The sequence below is a fragment of the Capsicum annuum genome, chromosome 6 (assembly GCF_002878395.1).
Source record: "Capsicum annuum cultivar UCD-10X-F1 chromosome 6, UCD10Xv1.1, whole genome shotgun sequence".
Lineage (NCBI taxonomy): Eukaryota > Viridiplantae > Streptophyta > Magnoliopsida > Solanales > Solanaceae > Capsicum > Capsicum annuum.
Window position 1 is genome coordinate 69,254,115 of NC_061116.1, and position 5,312 is coordinate 69,259,426.

A 5,312-nucleotide genomic window follows, 5' to 3' on the forward strand; every position below is an offset into this window, starting at 1 on the left:
AAAATCCACCAAATATACTATACTATTTTTAGCTATCTGAGTTAAAAGAATTTTATTTTATTTGTTTTTTTTTATTGAGAATCCTAATTTATAATTTCTACAAGTTCTTCATTCTTTAAAAAATAAAATTGTATCGGACACATTTTTTTAACCTCTATGTAAAACTTTACACCCATATCATTATGAGCAACGGAGATGAGTTTTCATCAACAATGTATCGGGATTCAATTTACTTCCTTGTTTCATCAATTTCAAGTTCTAAAGCATCCTTGCTTTGAATAATTTTGAACCCTTTCGACATAACACCTTAGAAATCCAACTATAATCCCCTGAAAAATATTTTAGGGCATAGCTGCAAAAACAAACCACAACAAAATTGGAAGAAAAATAATCACTAAAAATATTTTCAAATTCATTTTTAAACATTTTATAAACTATTCAATTTAATAAATAACAAATCATGCTCAATGCATAAACCAGGTTATGTATCTCTTTATGCTATAGTTAATGAATTACGTATCTCGATCAAATATGTTAAAAAAATACCAGATACATAAAATAAATTATGTATCTCAAAATGCTAATGCCAAAATCATATGTTTATGCACAACATGTAATCATACAACATGCATCTCAGCAAAATCGAATGTTGAATTTCTAGGTCAGGTTTATAATGATACCTTTCTTTGTTCGATCTTTTGGCTTTAAAGTTGAAAGAATGCTCAATTGCATATTTTGACATTGCAAATACAAGTGTTTTTTTGTGCATGTAGATTTGATGTTACACCCATATCATTACGGATGAACAACGGAGATGAGTTTCCATCAATAATGTATCGGGCTTTAATTTTCTTCCTTATTTCATCGATTTCAAGTTCTTAAGCAATGGCTGAAATAAACTTTTTATGCGTTATATGCTCACCAATTACAATGTCATCACTTTTATATCCTTCATAATTGACATCAGTAATCCAAACATCAAAATGTCGTAACAAGACTGAGATATTCTGTCATAACCTGAACCAGAGCCTAGTCATGATAGGTATCTCAAGTCTGCAAAGGACTAGAGACCACCCCCATTAACCTAGCAAACCAGAACATAATTCAATTAGCAGCGGATGAGTTCCAAACATATAACAATATAGAGCTGAGTTTTGAACATTTAAAAAGATAGAGTTGAGTTTCGAACATATAACAAGATAGATAAATTAATTGAAAAGGATATAAGAATTCACAACCCCAAATCCACCTACATCATGTCCACAAAATCCATCTAAGAAATGAAACATCCACCAAAGTCAGGAGATGCCCCTGACTAAAGTCAAAAAACTACCAAAATAGTCTAAGATGTAAGTAAAGACAAGACCATGAAATAAGGGCCTTTCAAAGACCCACCAAAGTTTAGCATGAGAGTTAAAACATTAACCTAGACTGTGTAGCTTAAATCATTATCTATACCCACAGCCTATATGGGTTCATCTTTCACCCTGCTGAAAGAGTCCCAGTGCTTATTAGCCGCATAAATCTTGGTATCAAGGAAAGTCGGGGAATCCATGACCCTTCACCAATCTAGGATACAAATACAATAAGTGTGACACAAGAACACGATTATCAAGATCAACCCTCACACCAGCAAATGTGAGTTCCTAGTATTAGTCCCATGGGACTTCCACTTTCACGGCTCAGCTACAAAAACCCCTTTAATCCTAATTAAAAGATTTACACATTCCTAATTATTGAACCAATAATCATTCATTAAGGCATAACCCATTGATATCGTCACACCAATAAAAGATATTATCAATATTCCATTCAAATTATCATCACTTGGGGGAATCTGTGACCCACAAGCTCCAATCATTCAGCCACATGAGGGAATACACGACCCCTATGGTTCAATGTTAATTTTCCATTATCATGGGGGAATATATGACCCCAAAGGTTAAATTCTAAACCATATATGTTCCATTACCTTTCATGTAGTGAGATAGTTCAAAAAGTGATTATAATATGTATATACTCATGTTTCAAAGCTAATTTTATAAGGTGGGTTGAGGTTATTAGCAATTTCAATACCAAATCAATTTATTTGGGGAAATCCATGACCCCATTCCCATTTTCCATGACCATGCACCCAATGAGTTAAAAAACAATCAATTCAAAATAGGAATGATTCACAAACTCCATGGGAAAAGCAATCCCATCAATAACATTCAAAGTCTCTCGATCCAATTTCCAAAACCATCAATTAATCACATGAAAGACAATTCTAAACATATGATTTTAACAAAACAAGTTTAGGGGAAGATATACATGCCTAAAAATATTGAGATTTATGGAGGAAAATCACCAATTGGAGCTCTAAATACCAAATCCTTAAAAACCCTAGCTTGTTCTTGCTTTAGGAATTTTAGAGGGGTTTAGGGTATTTAAAATTGAGTAATGGGGAGTTATGGGGAGTTATGGATTCCCTTAGGGTATTTTAGGTCATAGGTTATGACTGGGGATAGAGTAAAATGACCAAAGTGCCCCCAATTAAAACACTGGAAAACTTGTCACTTGTTGTTATGGGTCACGTCATGACTTATGATGATTAGGTATGAGTCGTTGCCTAGACTTGTAGTCTGGGAAGAATCTTAGAACCCCTTCACTAGTTTGGTCATGAGTCACACCCTATGAATAGTAACCTCACCTTATGAATCATAAAGGTCTATTCGTGATATTAATAGAAATAGGGGCATGCATCACTGGTTTGCCTATGACTTGATCCTTGCGCCTTATAACGAACGGCTTATAATGAGTCTTCATGACTCATGGGTCCATGTCATACTCAAGATAAAAAGTTTGGCTACTCCACTTGTTTTGTCCGAGTCCCTCCCCTACGACTTATAACCACACCTTAAACCATATGAAGTACCAGTCATAGGTAGTGCAGCAAACTTAAAACTCAGAAACTTTCAGACGCAAAAATCTACGATATTACATTCTCCTCCTAGGATCATTATTCCCCGAATATTGAATAAAGGCATCCACTAGCATGACTGTAAGATAGAAATACAATCACAAACCTTTAATAAAGTTAGAAAACAAAAAAAGTAGGAAAACGCATACCTTAAGCACGATTATCCAATCAGAGGAACAAGAATAGATATTTGGACTTCATGTCCTCTTCAGCCTCCCAAGTAGCTTCTTCTGCCATGCGGTTTCTCCAGAGGACCTTCACTGAAGCTATATCTTTAGTCCTCAAATGACGGACTTGCCTATCTAAAATCTCAACAGGAACTTCCTCATAAGACAAAGAATCTGGAATACCAATATTCTCAATAGGAATAACCAAAGAAGGATCATCTACATACTTCTTCAACATTGACACATAAAAAACTGAGTGAATGGAATCCAAACTCAAAGGCAAATCCAATTCATAAGCAATATTGCCCACTCTCCTAAAAATCAAGTATGGACCCACATAACGAAGACTGAGATTCCCATTCTTCCCAAACCTCATCACTCACTTCATGGAAGATACTTTTAAGAACACCCAATCGCCAACCTCGAGCTCTCTCTTTGCCTCACATATGCGTAGGACTTTTACCAACTCCAAGAAGTCTTAAGCCTATCCCTGATCACCTTCACCATCTTCATAGCTTGGTGAAGCAAGTTCGAACAAAACAATATAGTTTCACTAACCTCAAATAACCCAATAAAAGATCTACACCTCCTACCATAAAGAGCTTCAAAAGGAGCCATCCCAATACTAGAGTGATAAATATCATTATACACAAACTTAATGAGAGGCAACTGATCCACCTAACTACCTACAAAAGCAATCACATAGGCCCTTAGCTATAATGCCCCGAGTCTGTACCCCAAACGCTACACGGTGCTAGCGACCCAGAAGGACCACCAGCTAACCCATGACTAGTACCTGCTGTGAGCACTGAATAATAATAACATTCCAATACTAATATTATTGAAATAAATACAGAAGGTAGGCTGAAATCGCCATAAGGTTCATAACAAAAAACAAATACTAAATATTAAAAATTGAATACTAAAATATCTGTCTGAAATACTTTAGTTTGAAAGCCTCTAACTATTTGAATTATGAAGTTGATGGGACAAGCCCCTAACTAACCCCGACTACTGAAAACTATATTGAAATACTAAAATAATACTCTATCCTTAAACTATGAGGACTCATCACTAAGTTTGCTGCTAATAGGTTGGACTGCTAAGTATGGTCAGGAGCTCGTGCATCTGAACCTATGACATAAGACATCATAGAACAAAAGAAAAGTATGTGTCAGTACTTTGAATGTACTAGTATGCTAAGTGAGGTAGGCTGATATGCATGGGTTCATACGCATGAACAATAAATGATTGAATAACATGAACATAACCGAATCAGAGTACATGCATGAATACATACTGTAACTGAGATCATGTCAACATTGGTTAGTGAGTTTTGAATACTAATTAATTGATATTTAAGTTTATACTATAATACTGATAATTGAGTGACTATTTTTGAATTCCTGATTGATAACTGGGTGATTGTTTTTTATTACCCTGATTCTTTAGAGCTGAACTGAGTTTTATACTGAGCTGGGTGACTGTATCTGATAGTCCTGATAATGTAGAACCAAACTAAGTTCTATACTAAGACTAAAACTAAAACTGTGGGAGGTAATTATCTAACCAATATGCCCCTCTCTGAATGGATTAGGGTCTAACCTGTAACCCTAGTCGAAGGGTATCAGTACTATGCCATGAGTAAAGACAAGTTATGAGTTAACCCTCTCTGACGGGAAGCTCTTTCATCAACCCTCGCTGGCAGGAAAACTTATATAAGATGTATCAACCCTAGTCTGGTAGGAAGATATCATAACCTACGCTGGCTACGTAGTTCTGTAACGCAGGAATTGCTACTAAGGATCAAACCCTATACTGGCAGGAATACTTCCATCCCTGGGTTCGCTCGGTGCTGAATCCTACTCCCAACTGAATAGACACTGAACTGACTTCTAGTCCATACTAGGCTTGACTGAACTATTACTGATCGTACTGTCTAACTGAACTGAACTAAATTTACTAGGTTCCGCTAACTGACAGAATACTACTGAATCTGGTTAACTGACTGAGTTTACTAAATTCTGGATGGAATACTGAACTGAGATTATAACTGATTACTGAGTACTACTATTCATAACACTACTAAGACTATTCTGTAACTACTGTATCTCTAGGTAAATAGCTAAATTTTTAGGTATTGAATACCCCTAGGACTCGATAGCATGAAAAGTAAAGCATAA